The sequence below is a fragment of the Apodemus sylvaticus genome, chromosome 16 (genome assembly GCF_947179515.1).
Source record: "Apodemus sylvaticus chromosome 16, mApoSyl1.1, whole genome shotgun sequence".
Classification (NCBI taxonomy): Eukaryota; Metazoa; Chordata; class Mammalia; order Rodentia; family Muridae; genus Apodemus; species Apodemus sylvaticus.
Window position 1 is genome coordinate 88,964,938 of NC_067487.1, and position 18,134 is coordinate 88,983,071.

At 39.5% G+C, this 18,134-nt stretch overlaps 1 pseudogene; it reads right to left on the reverse strand.

The window, feature by feature from the left end:
- Positions 1–18,134, reverse strand: part of LOC127666993 (ubiquitin-conjugating enzyme E2 G1-like) — an 85,499-nt pseudogene that overhangs the window by 44,586 nt on the left and 22,779 nt on the right.

Below are 18,134 nucleotides of genomic sequence, written 5' to 3' on the forward strand. Positions count from 1 at the left end.
TTTAAAAAGTAAAGGACTTTCTGTGCCTCTATTCTCTTATGGGGTGTAACCAAATTTCTTTGACAAACCAAACCCGTCCTCTAAGATTTTACTGTATCTCAATCCTATTCATCCTCTACTGATCTGGACTCCTGACATTCTCACGTTGCCTCACAGTTTCTTCCATCATTAAACCCTTCCAAATTGGAGGGCAACTCTTCAAGACATGGAATGAGACAAAAGAAAGTGAAACCATATGATTTAAGACAGGACATTTATAGAGAAGTTAAACATTGTATGCAGCAAGGACACTCCTTAAATTGTGGGAGTAAACTACTCAAAACACCTTCAAGAAGTCCTTGAAACTCATTAGATTCACTAGGCTCCTCTTTTCCCAAGCATATGCATAATGTAAAGACTGCTGAGAGTTACTCTCACACATTCTGAGTTACCTAGAAGAGGCAGACACCAGCTAAAATGAATGCCCCCAGGGGGAGGGGGACGACGACTAGAAAGGACACCCCCAAATTGCTGAACTGCTATCAGGTTATAAAATGAAGCCCAGGTTTACAATTTTCATGAGCTGTCACCCGTCTGGTTGGCTTTACTGATATAGTGTCTTCTGAGTCATTTCTGCTTTATCACTGACTTTTAATTTAAATATTCTTGTAGGTTTGTTTGCTTTGTGGTCACTTTTGAGCCCCCCATAAAAAAATTTTTTTAAAAGCTAGGGTGGTGGTTCATGCCTGTAACCTCAGCACTCAGGAGGCTAAGACAGAAAGATCTCCAAGCCAAAGCTGAGATAACTGGAACATAAAAATATTTTTGCTGGAAAAATTCAATAATAATTCAAGTAATTTTAATTACAACTTTAAAAACTCAAAATGAAAGAAATATTATAGTACCAGGATATGAAAAAAAATTACATACCTATTTAGTATACTTTGAAAGAGTAGATGCTGACATGAGAAAATTTAGTTGTTTGAAGAATGAAATATGGCAATTTGTAGCTGAGAGCTACAAATTAAGTTTTGGGCCAGCCTAAGCAAAGACTTTCTTTATATTTATGTGAATATATCTATGTGAGTTCCTCCTGTAGCTTCTATGGCACTTCTCCCTATGTAAAATGTTCTCTTTTTTTAAGATTTATTTATTTATTATATGTAAGTACACTGTAGCTGTCTTCAGAAGACACTCCAGAAGAGGGCATTGAATCCCATTACAGATGGTTGTGAACCACCATGTGGGTGCTGGTATTTGAACTCAGGGCCTCTGGAACAGCAGTCAGTGTTCTTAACCACTGAGCCATCTCACCAGTCCCAGAAAGGTTCATTTTAATCTCATTGATAAAGACATTGAAAACAGAAATAACTTCACATGGATACAAACATTAAATTCCCCTAACCTGCAAGCCATTCTTTACAGAGTGAGGAAATCAAAGCCTCCATTAGAATAATGGTGGTTACTCTGGCTGTCCTGCTAAGAAACAAAGCTAGAGTATTACAATGCTGAGCAAACTTAGAAACACATTTTATAAATTAATTTTTAAATAAAAGTAAATACATATTTTTAAGTAAACAAGTAAATTATAGGATACTCTTTCAACATATTTGGGTATCTATTAAAAGTACTTTAATACCTTGTGTGTATTGTTTAAAAGCCTTCCCTGAATTGAATGATTCAGTAAGCATGATAATGGTAAGTGTGCAGTGACCTAACAAATATTAACTAACAAAAAATATACAACAATGTCTCAGATCCTGTTCTAAATTCATTGTCCTGTTCCCTGACTATAAGAGGTAAGGTGAAAAAAACAGAAGCAAAGGAAGCCGACCTGTAAAACCTTTCTAAAGCAATCAAAACTTTTAAAGCCTATCTTCTTGACTTAGAAATGGCTATTCCTAGAAGAGAAATAACTGGAACATAAAAATATTTTCGCTGGAAAAATTCAATAATAATTCAAGTAATTTTAATTACAACTTTTAAAACTCAAAATGAAAGAAATATTATAGAACCAGGATATGAAAAAAAATTACATACCTATTTAGTATACTTTGAAAGAGTAGATGCTGACATGAGAAAATTTAGTTGTTTGAAGAATGAAATATGGCAAATATATCATCTATCTCTTTAAAAAACAGAAAGTGGGGTTGCAGAGATGGCTCAGTTGTCAAGATCACTTGTTGCTCTTGCAGAGAACCTGGGTTCAGTTCCCAGCATTGGCATAGTGGCTTACAAGCATCTGTAACTTCAACTCCAGGTCATCTGACAGCCTCTTCTGACTTACTTGAACTCCAGGCACACAGGTGTACAGACATACATTCAGGCAAAGAATTCATGTATGTAAAATAACAAATCTTCAAAACATTTTAATAGCAAAACAAAAACTAAATTCTTCAAGTGTATACATATAAAAAAAAAAACCCTTTTGACCTAATATTCTAGTCTATTATTCAAGAGTTCCAAAGTGCCAATATGAACCTAAGCCAATAAAAATTCTTAAATTTTTTTTCAAAAACTACATAGTTTGCCCATGGTTCTGAAGGATGGAGACAGATAGAAGAACATGAACTGGTCAGCAAAGTGTAGGGAGCAAAATCCTCACAGAGGGGCTGAGGCGAAGGAGGAAGGCTAAATCTTCTGGGCAGAACCCCAGAGAGGAGCCAAGTCAGTGACCGATGAACGAGGAAGGTCAGTAGTGAGAAGTGGGACTGAAAACATCTGTCATAGCAAGAAGTCAAGAGAGAATGTCTAAAGTTGATAAACCAAAAACACAGACACTATAAACATATCATTTAGAAGCATGGAGTTAAATCCCCAGGAAATCTGAACCAAAAATATTTTATGAAAGCAGTTGTCCCTAGGGAGCAGCAACAACTCTTTAGTAGCAGTTTATTAGTAGAATTTTAGGTATTTAATTTTTAGCTTTTATTATTGGTAAATTATATTTTATTCATTTTGTCTGAATATACAACCAAAATTTTACTTATTAAGTCAGGGCAATAACTTATTTGACAGTGTTAGTCACCGACAAGATGTGGAATCAAACAAATCTACCGTAATTTGACCAGAATTCCTTTCTCCTAACAGAAACAAAAAATAGTATTGTTAGTAAATGTATCGTTTCAGTTATAAAACATTTGCTTATATGTGTATATGTGTATATATGTGTATACTAAAATGCTAGCCAAAATACCTTGCTGTTATTTTGTTTTGTTTATTTTATGAGACAGGGTGTCTGTGTGTATCTCTGGCTGTTCTAGAACTTGTTCTACAGACCAAGCTGACCTCAAACCCAGAGATGTGCCTATCTCTGCTTTCCCGAGTGCTGGGAAGACTTCCACTTCCACCTAGCCTACCTTACTGTTTCTATGATCAATTTAGCAGCCAGAGAAACCCCTATAAACCTAAATAAACAGGAAGGCTGTTTAAGAAGTGCACTGAGTAATGAATTTAACTCATGCACTAGACACTATTGTAAGGAAACTGATGACATTTAAATTTGGCTTGAGACCTGGCAGAACTTATGAGATTAAAAACAAAGTCCACTGTTAATTTTTATTAGAGCTAATAGGCTCTGGAGTGAGACTGTTTCCAAAGAAATCTGATGTTTTATTCCAACCATTTTGAAAGAGAGGAAATCTTTAACTTTCCTACTATTTCTGGATACAAACATGGCAGGTGTTGATAGAGTGCACTTCACTAATCTTCTAATTACAGAATAAAAGAGATCAGAAGCCTTGGGGCAGGGAACTGAGGGCTTTCTTTGCATGACTTACATTCTAGTTAGTGACACTCTTTATGTCCTCGAATACGGTATCAATCCATAATTACAGGTGACCTTCTTAATCCAATATAGACATGACAAGACATACTAAGAACAGAAATGTAACATTGCTTGTACAATATAAACAAGTTATAAAATTTAATGTGGGTCAGTATAGAGTACTTATCTCTCACATGAGAGGCCTCAGTCCAATCCTCAGGAAAAGAGAAAAAGAAAATATATATATATATGTATGTATGTATGTATGTATGTATGTATATAAGCAAAGGTCATGTATCTGATAGATATAAAATTTTTTATCATACCTATTTTATAAATGATTTTAAATTCTTTACAGAATATCCACAGGGAACAAAGTTACAATCCTCAGATTATGTCATGAGGTATCACTTTAAATTGGCTAATTACTATTTTCATGTGTAAACACTTGTGAGGGGAAAACCCCACATTCTCTCCAAATATAAATGTGACCACTTGGCCACCTAATTAATAGCTGATGCCAAATAATAATGAAACTCTGTCTAAAATAACTGGCACAAAGCCAAAAGCAGACAAAGCAATTATATAAAATGGTTCATCAGAATACTAGAAAAGCCATGATTTAAATAAAAATGAATATAGGTTTTATTAGCATGAATGAAAAGAAAATTAGACCTTTTTCTTTAACATATTCCTTTAAATTCAAGTGTGATCTAACATCGCTGCCTCTAAATTAAGTTAACTTTTTCCTGTTTGAAGGCTTCTCTAACTTGGTGAAGGGAGGCTTTGAAAAATACACCTGGTAGACTGGAGAGCGAGCTGTTTGCAAACACATCATGCCAGATTTGAACACAGTATTTACTTAAAACTTAACTAAGCCGGTTATTTTCAGTTTGGATATCATAAAACAATTTTCAGTTTTATCTCTGTTGGTGATGTTTTGTTCATGATGGAATGTCTAGAAGACAAATTTTCTCAATAATGTTTTTTCTTCCTTTCCTTTTGAGGTATTTATAAAACCAAAAACAATTATTTCTAGGTACTTAATTCCACCCTCCAGGGCATGAAGTATGTCTGTTATCATACAGAACACCTAGATTGCTTTTAAACTCAATGATAATTAAGGAACATCAAAGTAAACCCAAGCTGTTTTACAGGGAACCTGCACCTATCATCTTCTGGCTACTGTATGACAAATTTCTTGTCCCCTGGAGTTCCACCAAGAGTTGTTAGTTGATTTTTTCCCCTCCCCTAAACAATAGAATGTTCTTTCTTAACATAGCCTTTACTCTTTTAGGGATCAGATAAGTCTAAGCTTTAAATGTAAACCACTGAAGGCAAAGAAAGCAAGGCCAGACACATGCAGCTACAGAAAACTTAAAAGCTCCTCCATGGCCAAGGCAAAAGAAGCAACGAGCAGAAGGAAAGATAACTCACAGAATGAGAGGAAAACATTTAAATTTCTGATATGACAGTAATATCCAAAATATATAAAGAACTCCTAAAACTCAAAAACTAGCAAAACCTATGTAATCCAATCTTAAAACGGACAAAATATCAAAAAGGGTCCTATGTCTACCTATCACACTCAACCCAAGAGAGCTGAGGCCAGAGGATAAATGGAAGCTACAGCTGGCTCAAGTCCATAACAGCTACTAGAAAGACTGAGGCAGAAGGATGGGAAATCCATGGGTCTAAAGCCAGCCTACGCAACTTCGTAAGACTTTGTCTTGAAATAAAACACATAGGAGCTGGACACACAGCTCCGTGGTAGAGTGATTATCTCAATGGCTGAGGTCCTAGATCTAATATCAGTACTGGTAGGTGGGAGGCTAAAAAGGAGCATCATTCCATCCCTAGATTTCAAGGCCAGTAGAGACAACAAAACCACAGAAGAGATATGTCACCTCACAGTTGTTATCACCATATTTATCATAAAATAACAGCAGGCATTGGCGACAACATGGACACACAAAATACAACACATAGACACTCTTGGCAAGAGCATAAAATGGTACAAATGTTATTAACCCCACCCCCAAAAAGGCAATTTCTCAAACTACAAAAGGCAGACTACCACATGGTATGATCCAGCAACCCTACGTAATAGTGTTATCCAGAAGGACTGAAAGAAGGAGGGAAAGAAACGCAGGGGTAAAGTGAGACCACGTTTTGGGGTTTGGTTTTTGTTTGTCTGGTTGGTTGGTTTTGCTTTATTTTTGACAACATTCCAAAACTGAGAACAAGGAAAATATTATATAAGTTGGACTTCATCAAAATTAAAATGATAGACAGTGTTAGGAATGTTTCTGAGGGCCACTGTTGCTCACTGTCACTAGTATTGAGTTAACATTTAACATGTAATAACATCTTGTCTGGAAAAAAACATTCTTAAACTTCTTTCAAAAAATTTTAAATTGTTTCAAAGGGCATCAAAAATATAAGAAGACAGCTCACTGAATGGGAGAAAGTATTTGCAAATCTTGAATCAGATAGAGGATTGTAACCACACCGTATCAACAGCTTTTATACCTCAACTATAAAAAGACAATCTAGGGGAAGTGAATACCTCAGCAGGTAAAGGTGTTTGCCACCAGGCTTGAAATCCTGAGTTCAACCCCTGAAACCCACATGGTAAAAGAGAGCCAACATGCAACACGGGACACATAGTCCTAACTTTTACCACATGTGTATTTTTTAAGACCACAAGAGGTTTTTTTTGGTTTTTGGTTTTGGTTTGTTTTTCTGAAGACAACTCAAATGGACAAAAAGAAGGCCACATGATCCAACAATTCTTCTTAAAGGTATACATCCAAGAGAAATAAAAACATCTGACACTCTCCCAAATAAAGTTCTCAGCAGCATTATGCATAATAGTAAAAAATCCATAAATTGATGATGCTAAAAGAAACCATGTATCCATATAATGGGGTATTATTAATGTACATTTTAAAGGGTGATTACATGGTGGTATGTGAGGTATCTCACAATAAAGCAGTTAAAACTAAACCACTAGGATTTATATCACCAAGCAGTTGTGGGGAGGCAGCCATAGAGATTACCAAACTGGTTGTTTGGCTAATAGGAATGAGCAGGCAGTGCCACAAAGAGAAGGAAGTGTATGCACAGAAACGCCGTAACTGAAGCCATTATAGTGTATGCTCACTTTAAACTCTGCTTTCCAAGGCAGACATCCCCAAACACTGAGTGGGTCAAGATTAGACACCAGAACCAATGGCATTCATGGTGATTCCCTGCCTTCTCCTCAACAATGAGGCTGAGCTGGGTGGCTAGTGAACCCCAGGGACCTGCCTGTCACTGCCTTCCCAGCCCTGAGAACAGCAGTGAAAGGTGCCATGCTGGCTGGCCCATTATACATGTTGGGGAGCAAGGTCAAGTCTTCATGCTCCTGTGGGAGGCGCTCTACCCACTGAGCTCTCTTCCAGCTCTGAGAGTTCATTATGATGTTTAAAATGAAATCTTTTCCACTCTACATATCCAAGTATTTGTCTTTATTATTATGTGAAAGTGACCTGTAATCATTCCTCTTCTCCTCCATATTACAGCAAGCATGAAAACACATGTATAAAAACCAGGTGATAGCCACACTGTGCTATGGCAGCCACAGCAAAGCAGGAGCACAAGGAGATTCACGTGCTCCATTTTAAAACCAGATTTATAAAACATACAAATCCCTGTTAAAACATTTTTCACGATTTTGCAGTGAAATTGTAAAAATTATGAGAGGTAAGTAACATAATCATTCACATATCTTTATTCCATACAAAAATAGTTGTAATGCACCATAATAGTCATCAGAAATAACATTTTCCCCTCCGAGGTTAAAGGAGAAAACAAGACTTTCATTCCTGTCGAAGGTATTCAATTTTCCCCTCAAATGAAGTTTAGATGAAAACAATGGGACTGACAAGCTCCACAAGGCAGATCTTGGCAACTCTCAACTCCGTCTATCTCCTTGGCTGGTTAAGCAACATTCCTTCACTAACTGTTGGTCTTCGCAATAACTCCTACAAAGCTCATTACTGCCTCTGACAGCCTATCCCCCATGTTGCGCATTTATTCCTGGGATGCATATCAACATGTGGCACATGTCCTTGACATGCCCAGAAGAGCTGCACCCCAGGACAGCAGCATGCACGACAATAGTCTCCACTCTTGCTTCTTTGTGGTTGCTGGGATGTAACGGAGAAATCTAATAACTGTGACAGTGGGGCCTTTCGGGTTCTCCTTGCCTTTGCAGACAGGGAAGCTGCACAGACGCTAATGAAAGGTTAAATGAATAGGGATAGCTGACAAGACATACAATAAAGAAGGAGCTTGGTAACCCACAGATAGTGAGCAGAGATCCTTGGCTCAAGCAGAGAAAAGACAGCACATTGCCGAGTCACAATATTTAAAACAGCTTGCTATACACAGAGGCTGTGTGTCTGGGTACACATCTGGCTTTGGACTAAGGGGAAAAAAGATACTAAAAAGGAATTTCAGTATGGGGCACTTTTGGCAAATGTTAAGGTCATAATAAGAGAAAAATGTTTTTGTGTGGGCTGTTACATCTCTGTACTAAACACAAAGAGCAGGGACAGTGAACTCATGAACCCCAGGTACAGGACAATACTGTACATTTTGATAAGTCTTAAATCCTGTATGTAGAAGACAGACTTGACGTGATTCTCACTGGTTACACACACATGCAGTGACTCATTTAGCAGTTCCACATCCTGCCTTCCATGTGGAGGGATCCCTGATACTGGAGTTCTGGTCCTTAGCTTGTGTAATCGGTTACACTTCAACTGAAACCCGCAAGTATCTTGGACTCTGTAAAACTGCCAGCAGTTGCTATAAAGAACTTACCAGGCTGGCAATTTGTAAATTTCAAAACAAAGACCTTATAATTTCAAGGGGCTACAACTGTGAAAGCGCTTTAACCAGAACTCTTGGTTGCAAAGCTTAGCTTTGGCCTGTCTCCCCACACCTTCAAGGTTGTATTTCTGTAGGAACAAATCCTAAATCAGTAGACCAAAACAATTTAAATTACTGCTGGAAAAGTGAAAATGCTCCAGAATGTCTAAGAAACTGCAGTAAAAAGGACAAAATTTACATTGTCATATACATAATTTCTAAAGAAAATAGTACACTTCTGTTTTGGCAACAACTTTTAAAATGACATGTCTGTATTACTGCTCTTATGCATATTCATGAGTTAGAATATAGGCTCACAACAAATGGTAAAGGAATACTGAGAACGTGTTTTAAAACAAGGGAGGCTCTTTGAACACCCAAATTAAATTATAGCTGAACTTTTGAGTGGACTGAGGGTTCTAATAAGCAACAAATAAAGACTTTCATTGGCTAGCAACACAATGAGAGCTACTGTGCTAAGAAGACAAATCTGGGCAGTTTATATCCCTGGATATAAGATTTACTTAAATGGTAAATAAATGTCAAAGTAACATCCCTAAAAAGTAATATGTAAATAATGAAGATCAATCACCATCACTGATTATTTAATACAAACATATCACAAATGTTACTGGTTGGACTGATTAACAAATGCCAAACAGGAAGTAAGAAAACATTCAACTCTGATGTCTAAATGTAGCTTATTTACTGATTAAAAATATACCAAGTTTTAAAATGATTTGCCTTCTATGGTGACAACACAAAGCTTCCTTCTTTTGAAGGAAAGTTTTCTCCATAATCTGGAGTTGAATGCAGAACTACTTGGAAACATCATCCACAGGGAGAAGTAGCTGTCTCGTGACCTGGAGTAGGGTAGCGTGCTCCTCAGTGGCTGGATGGGAAGCTGCTTTTAATGGCACCTGGAAGGTGGGCCTGACAACCTGAGAAGGGCTCCTTCAGCTGGCACACTGGCTACACAGTCTCAAACACTCAGAATGTTTGGTTGCACCTTACAGCATTCAAATCACCTACAAGGTAGTCCTAGAAAGCTTAGCTGATTCCTTAACTGTTTTCAATGGAAATTCTGTTGCTTTCACCACTGTGTACACACACACTGTGTGTGTGTGTGTGTGTGTGTTCGTGTGTGTCATGTGTCACCTCCAAGCCTAAACTCTAAGCCAGTTATTGTGCAACATTCTGACTGCCAGAGTTCTTTTTTTAAAAACCATAAGTATATCTAATAAAATCATGAGGCTCCCTCTAGCTCTTTAGAGAGCTTACTAACCAGCTATACTATGTAACTCCTGACCAGCAAGAGATGTTGCAGGAGAACAGCCGTTTTCAACTCTGTTTCTTGACAGGATGCAGATGGTAAATGAGACCATCTGCAGAGGAATTCAGAAAGCACCGCTCGTTTATACATTCATCACGTTAAGACTATTAATTGCTCCCAACCTAAGCTTTATGTACAAGGGCTCTATAGTGAAACTGAAACCTGTATCAACTATGCTCACCTTGTATAAAATGAATTTAAATCTCAAAAACCAACATGTAAGCATTTCAAAGAAACCCAACTTGTAACCTGCTCTCAATTTTAAAAGCCTACCTTTAAATTTAAAAAGGAAAACCTCAGAGGAGAGAATAACCTGATCTATGAACAGGGTGTCTGTGGAATTTATGTAAAACAAAGATACTGATGGTAATTCATAGAAAAAATCTTCATGCACCATAATAATTATACACAATCCTGTTAATGACTTTTTATTGTTTAATCTTTTCAGCAATTCAGTATTGAATATTTGGGAATTGTACTTATTTAGAAGACTATAAATAACATAGTTGCAATATGCCATTGATGTTTTGTCTGTCTTCCAATAGCCATAAAAGCCACTATTACCCTGGCAGGTCAGGCCAAGCAAGTGAGTGCGAGCATTGCTAAATCAAACTCTTTATCCTTGCTGAAGCCACCTTTCAAACATTTACAAAATATTTAAAATAGCCCTGAGGCTTAACTCTAAATTTAAAGTAAGGGAAACCGCTAGCTTCATCACCTACTTTGGACTCCCTTAATCTAGGAAATATTCCCAGGAACAACAAAAAAGAATAGCTCCCTCTCCTCTCCCACCCTCACCCCCCCCCCCTTTTTTTTTGCCAATGTCCAATTTCTTCTTTTCTGAAAAGTTGTATTGTCCAATTTAAGTTGCTCTGCTAATTTCAGTCCCTCAAGGACTAACTTGGAAGGCAAATAAAATACAAGAAAAGATCAATTTGCTGGGAAAGATCAAATGAGAAAACTGTGGGGACAGCACCAGGTCAGCGCATGGAGAACTAAGCAGACCTGTTCTTCATTAACTGCAGCTCTCTGGGGACATCACACACTACCTGTCCGTGGGCTTTATTGAACCATCTAACCTGCCTCTCTGTTCCATTCTTCTGGGCCCAAGTGAATCATATCCTGCTGCTGACAAGTTAGCAGGGGACTGCGGCTGCAACATGAAAGTACTTTTCTTTCTTGTCTAAATCAGGCAGATTTTTGAAATGACAACACAGCACTGACTCATGACATGGCAAGATGAAATGAGAGGACTGGGCCGGTCTTGGAGCTCCGCTGATAAAAGTAATCAAATGACACTCATGGAATGCAAATTGGCATTCTTGACTGCAGCAATTGCACAACCAAGAAACATCCCTGACAGCAAGCAAGATTAGGACAAAATGTTATGTAAAGCACTGAACTCAGAAACTCTCACTTGAAAATTCAAACTGTAATACTTACATTTTAATATAGCAACAGTCAGCCCTGCTTTTTGCCTGCTCCTTTTTGTAATCACATATCCCTGCCTGACAGATAACTCACATCTCAGGCAGAAGAGGGTAAGTCAGGTATTAGCAATACACTACTACTATTAATATTTCCTCAATATTTTTAAAAGTCACATGAGGTTGGTTTTTACCCAAAGTTTTATATACAAACCCAACTTAATATTCTCAGAGGATTAGGGGGTCAAGGCATTTCAGACATGCTTCCAGAAAGATCCTCTACACAAAGTTCACATTCAGGTTTACTAGCCCTTCCCTCAGGTGAAGACATTCCTATGCTTTGGTAAAGTAATTAGCAGTCTGGATTTTAAATCCACTGCTCTCCGGGAACAGAAAGAGTACCTACAACTCAGAACTTCATTAAAACTGAACAAGTTTAAATGAAACGGCTGCAAATATGATATAAAATACAGAGCCTTTAAGGGCTCACAAAGGATTCTCGTGTGGATGATTCCAAAGAGCGAAAGAAAGTTCTATCAAACTTACACAAGGCTTAGTCTAGAGGAAAAGTTCAGAGCAGAAACACTTAGTGTCAGAAATAAATTCCACCTAAAGCATGTGTGTCTGTGCACAAAACCATCTAAACGTGCAGAATAGAAAACGGTGGGAGACAAATGGACTTAGCCACCGCTCAGTGATTAGTATATGGGAACAGCTTTGTTCACAAATAGTAACACTGGCCAGGGGAAGAAAAGGCATGCAACTGGCTTTTATAATGTTCTGTAAAATGCCGTTACAAGAAATTCTCCAGCTCTAAGCAGATACATTTCATATTTTGTTTTGATCCCTCACTTAAACACAGGATCCAACAACTACAAGTGTTCAAGAAGTACTTAAAAATTAATAAAACAGGTCACTTTCTGCCACTATAATCCTGGGTACGCAGGACTATTTTATGATGTCTTTTGTACATCAGTTTTACAACAGCTTGACTCTAGGGTAAATGGGATGCATCATAAATCGCACGCTGCTTTCAAAACCTCTTTAATTTCTGTCAGCATTACTGTAACCGCAGTCCTAGGTGCATTTTGTACGTGTGTGTGTGTGTGTGTGTGTGTGTGTGTGTGTGTGTGTCTGAATTTGACAGTACCATCTCCTACATTCCAGTTGTGACTTTGATCTCTGAAACAAGAGATGTCACATCAGGGGGAAGGGAAGGGGGAAAAATGTCAACCTGCTATCACCCCGTTTCTTATACATCCCATGTACACAGGACCCACTCTGTATCTGAGCCCCCAAGTGGGGCTAACAACAGCGACACTGGGTGGTAGGGAACTCCAAGAAAAAGCGTGGTCAAGCCCCATTTCTAACAAATGAGCTCCCAAAAGCAGACAGTGCTTCCCAGCTGCAGAGAAGCCAGTCCTTCCAGGGGTTATGCTGGAGTCTCCCTGTGCTGTGCCATCCTGTTTCCTCCACCACTTGGCACTTACAAGTAGTTGGGTTTTTGTTTGTTTGTTTGTTTGTTTGTTTGTTTGTTTGTTTTTTAAACTTTGCCTCATCCCACTGGAGATTCCGTCTAGTTTTTTCCTGAGCTCCAACACCACTGTATTTTTTTTTTAATTCTGCCCCCCTTTCACGTCTCAAATCCTTCCGTCCATTCGGCATGTATGTAAACGCAGTGAGCTGGCTGCTTCAGAACCGCACTTCAGGAAAGCACACACGTGTCTGTCTAGCAGGATATGACTGGCCACATCTGCGTCCTCCACAGCCGCACGGGCATTGCTGCGGTCCCCACGCAGGCCGCGCCTGGGCCCCCTGCACCCTCCCTCCCCAGTGCCCAGCCGCAGCTCGGGGCTCTGAACAGGCCGGCAAGTTGGGAAAGTTGCCGCTGGATCCGGCAGCTCCGTGTATCCCAGGTCCCCGCGTCCCGCGCCCTCTGGAGTCCCCAACTGCCCGCCGCTCACCTAAGGCGCAGGGAAGCCCTCGCTCCCGTCTGCCCGCCCACCCGCCCGCAGCCACCTCAAAAACTTGGGGCCAAGTTGAGGGGTGGGGGTGGATTTCGGGAGCGCCGCCGGCTGCCCGCCTCCTCGTGCCGCCGCACTAGAGGAGAACGCGGCCCTCCGTGGCCCCGGGGCGTCCCGCCCGGCTCTGTCCCCACCCAATGCAAATGCAAGCGGAGAGGAGGTGGAAACTTCTTACCGTCTCGGCAAGCTGGTCCTCAAGTGCAGCCCCCACCTCTTGGTCTCCTCTTAGCGGCCGCGCCCCTCGGCCGCCTCAGCTCTCCACTCGGCCTGCTCCCTCCCCACCTGGCCGCTCCGGGCCATGCTCGCTGCCCGCGCCACTCCCCACCCGCCCATGCGCGTGCACTCTCGCCGCTGCCCCTCAGCGCTCAGGTGACTGATTTACACCCGCGCCCAGGGTCGTGCTCGCTCCCTCTAGCTCAGAGTTGTCCCAGGAGGGGGGCTGCTGGCAAGGCGAAAGAAAGCCATAGTGCGCGCGCGCTGTGAAAACGTCTTCTCTCTGGCCTGTGCATGTAAAACCCCAGATTTCCCACCTGTCTTAGCCTCTCCTTTATATGTGTTCAGGAGTGGTTCCATCTATGAAGTGAAGATGGCGATGTGTGTGGGGGGGGGGGATGACGTGTGCTCTGTAGTGTCATGTGTGAAGTTCTGTGGTGTACGTGTGCTTCAGAGTGTCATGCTTATCAACCTTGTGGGTTCCAGAGCCCACATTATGGAAAAAAATTACAAAAAAGCTGAACCCCAAGAGGAGAAAATCTCTGTTAATATCGGTTATCCTACTGAAAAGTCTTGAGAAACTGTGAGTTCTTGCCATCTCAGAAAGCAGGATGACTTAAACACCTATCATTACAATGGCCAAAACAAAGGTACCACTCCTTGTCTACCGGGGTGGTAGATGAAAATCCATGCTGAGCCTCGGGAAAGGAAGCTGAGCTGGACTCTCCCACCAAAGAAACAACTACCTCCACAAGGCAAGTATGGGCATTCCATGGGGAGGAAGAGGTCCACCTCCCGATTTTCATCTGGCCTTGCTCCCATGTATCAAGTTAATGTTTTAGCTCAGTGAAAGTAATTACCAGCCAGGCTCTGCAATCCATCATTCACCCTGGGCATTCCTGCTGATTCTTTCTTTGGTCTCTAGGACCCAAGAATCTCTTCTGTTGATCTGTAAGTGCAAAGGAAAGGTTTGGTTGTTACTAGTTTCTTGCTATTCTAAATTTCTGCCAAGTAATTAGACTAGAAAATGAACTATTTTCAAGTTTTTTAATTGAAGCTATGGGGGTTAGAGTAGTCATAGCCTCTAACAAAAATAAGATTAAAACCATACATCTTTGATGCCCCTCCTCCCACACACACACCTCTTCCAAGTAGAATGGACAAATGTAATCTGACTCTAGACAGTGAGCTCAGGGACTTGATCCAAATCATCCTCCTTCTAATTTAGGTCATTTGGCAAGAATACCTTAGTAAATTAGCAAACTGCATATAAATTTACAAAAGGTATTCCTATATCCTCATATCATCCAAAAGAAAAGCATTACTGGAATCCTCACTGCATAGACAATGAGTGGAAAGTTCAGAGGTTAGATGCACTATCCCCAGGAACACATTTCACAGGTTACAAAACAAATTTACCCACTCAAAACATTAGGCTTCTATACATCTTTCCACTTAACTATAATACAGGACAGCTTACATGAGTTCTAACCAGGAGTAATATCCAAAATTGATTAGCTCTTTGGCGTTCATCACACACTAGGCATTGTTTATTTTACATACTCCACTAAACTACAGACGTGACAAAGGCATTCTAAAATTCCCCCTCAATGCTGCCTACCATGCAAGTCTGTTTCCTTTACATAAGTACATTGATTAGCAATATAAATACAAGTAAATATAATAAATTTATAGATACATATGTATGCATATAATATATAAAAGACCTATGTCGTAATAATCACAGTAATGGTAAGTTAAAATACATCAGTTTAAAACATTCTGTTTTTGGTGACCAGAAACCCTATGGATATAGGATCTGTGGCTATACACACTACCAATCTAAACATCAAATGGCTGTGTGTGACAGCTAGCTTGTTCAGACAATGCTTCATTTGACAATGGACCATGAGAACATGGTGGTCCCACAGACTGACATGAAGCAATTTTTATAAAATGATCTAATGTACACATAGTTGAAAAAGAAAAAAAAAAGAAACTGAAGGACAAGAAAACAAAGGCCTTATTGTTGGAGCAAAATATTGATGGTAAATTATCTGCTTACAAATAAATCTATGATTAAAAAGAAGAAGGAGAGAAACCAGAAAAACTACTACAGACACATTTGTGCCTGAGGAGGAGGCAGTCCTCAGAAGGGCTTGAGAGACGGTGCTAAGCAAATGGGCAACTTCATCTTGTCACACCCACGGACGACTTTCCAGGATGACAAGATATGATTCTGACATTGTTTAGACTTCAGCTCTTATATTAGCTTTTAATCAGAAAAAGGTTTTAACTAAAAAATGTCTTGACAACAGTCAAATAATCTTGTACAATGTATCCATATATTAATCTAAGTATAAGATTCAAACATTTAAAAATAAGTTTTATAAAATGCAAAGATTCAGTAACTTGATTAATTACTAAAGAACTACCCAGTACTCCCAGAGCTCCAAGGGACTAAACCACCAACCAAAGACTACACATGGAGGGACCCAGGGCTCCAGATGCATATGTAGCTGAGGATGGCTTGTTGGACACCAAAGGGAGAAGAGCCCTTGGTCCTGAGAAGGCGAGATGTTCTAGTATAGGGGAATGATAGGACAGGGAAGAGGGAGTGTGTGGTTGGTGAGCAGGGGGAGGGGGGAAGGGTTAGGGAGTTTTGGGGGAAAGCAGAACCAGGAATGGGGACAACATTTGAAATGTAAATAAAGAATACAACTAATTAAAAAACCGATCTACTTGCAGAGAGCTTACAAAGTCTACAGTAGTTTGTTATAATGCCCCAGGTCCTCAAAGTCACACACCATTCACTCACCAACTCACCACGGCTTTAGATTTGTAAACTCCACTCATAGAAGTGCACCCTATGTATGCTTGATTTTCAGCATCTCTACTGTGTTCTTTTTGTATCTTTTCTGTGTTCAGATGTTTTTAAATATAAAAATATCTGTTCTGGTTGGCTACAATATGCAGAACAGAAATACGCTGTATAGTCTTGTGACTTAGGAGCAAGATAATGTATCACATAACCTTAAGGAATAGGCCACACCATCTAGGACTGTGAAGATTATTCAGTGATGTTCACATAACAATTCAATCTAAATGTCCTGGCATGTTCCTGAGGTTTAGCGACATGAGAGCACAAATAACACCACACCTCTCTTTGTCATTGAATGAAACCAAGGCACCAGGATCTACAAACAGAACAAGCAACATCTTCTTTGGTGTATAAAAATTAACTTCATTACACATACTATTTTTCTTATTTCCACTCTGTATAATTATACACAACCTGAAAGGTGTGCTAAAAAGGAAGAAGTCAGCCGTAATCCCAGAAATGAGAGATGCTGAGATCTGCTTTTCCTCCTAGCCATTTCCTCTGATAGACTATTCAAAATACTTCCCTTCCCACAGAAAGCTGGAATACTATCGTGATGGACAGTAGTAAGATAGATAACACAGTCTAGAAGAAATGGATTTCATTGCACTTACAGCATTGGTTCAAACTCCTAACTAAAGATACAAGGCAAACTGGAGGATCTATGTATTAAACTCCTTTGGAAAACTAAGAAAGGAGGCAACCTAACTACTCAAGTGTGACACCCATAAAACAAGAATAAATAAGAATCTACAGTGAGTACAGAGAGGTACCCCCTGTTGGAATTGGTTTTGTTCCTCAAAACCAGTTTTTTACTTTCTATTTTAGCATTGAAACTATAAACTCTTAATTATTTTATCAATGAGAAATTTAGCTCAGTCCCAAAAGTGGGGGGTGGGCATAAAAAGTCCTGTTTTCTTCTCAAAATTACTGTCAGAGAACACTAAGGAAATACTACCTAAGTGTAGCACGTACGCCTTTTCCCCCTTCTTGCACAGCTATGTAGCCTTAGCCCTCTAGTACATGAAACAAATAACTTACAAGGAAGGTCAAGTGCAGCGTGATCAGCTCTGCACATGTGAAAATGGACTTCAACGGAACCAGTGGCCTGCAGTGATAGGAGCCCCTGGGACACAAATGTGTTTTAAACATTTTCATTGATCATGTATGTATGTCAAATGTACCTGTTTAAAACACACTCATATAGAAGAAAAATGCTTTTTGTACTACTTACCACTGAGTAAACAAACACAAGTTTTAAATAATTTTCAGTGCAACAGACCTGGAATTTTATTCACCACAGCCTAGTGATTTTAAACGTCCTGTGACCCTCTTAAGTGCTGCCAACATCAACATCTGGTACCTGCACAAAGAAAACAGATTCTAAAGGATTCTTCAGAACCCTTTCAATTTCATCATATGCTTAATATGTTTCTAAGATTTTTTCTCTTCTTTCTGATACAGCAAAACATAAGTACCTTTTTAAAAGAAGTAAGAAACTGTTCTAAGAGATAGCTGAAGGTTGAAAAAATAAGTATCTGAAATCGAGTTGTTGCTTATTTCTTCACCCCTCTAAAGAGTTTATAAACAG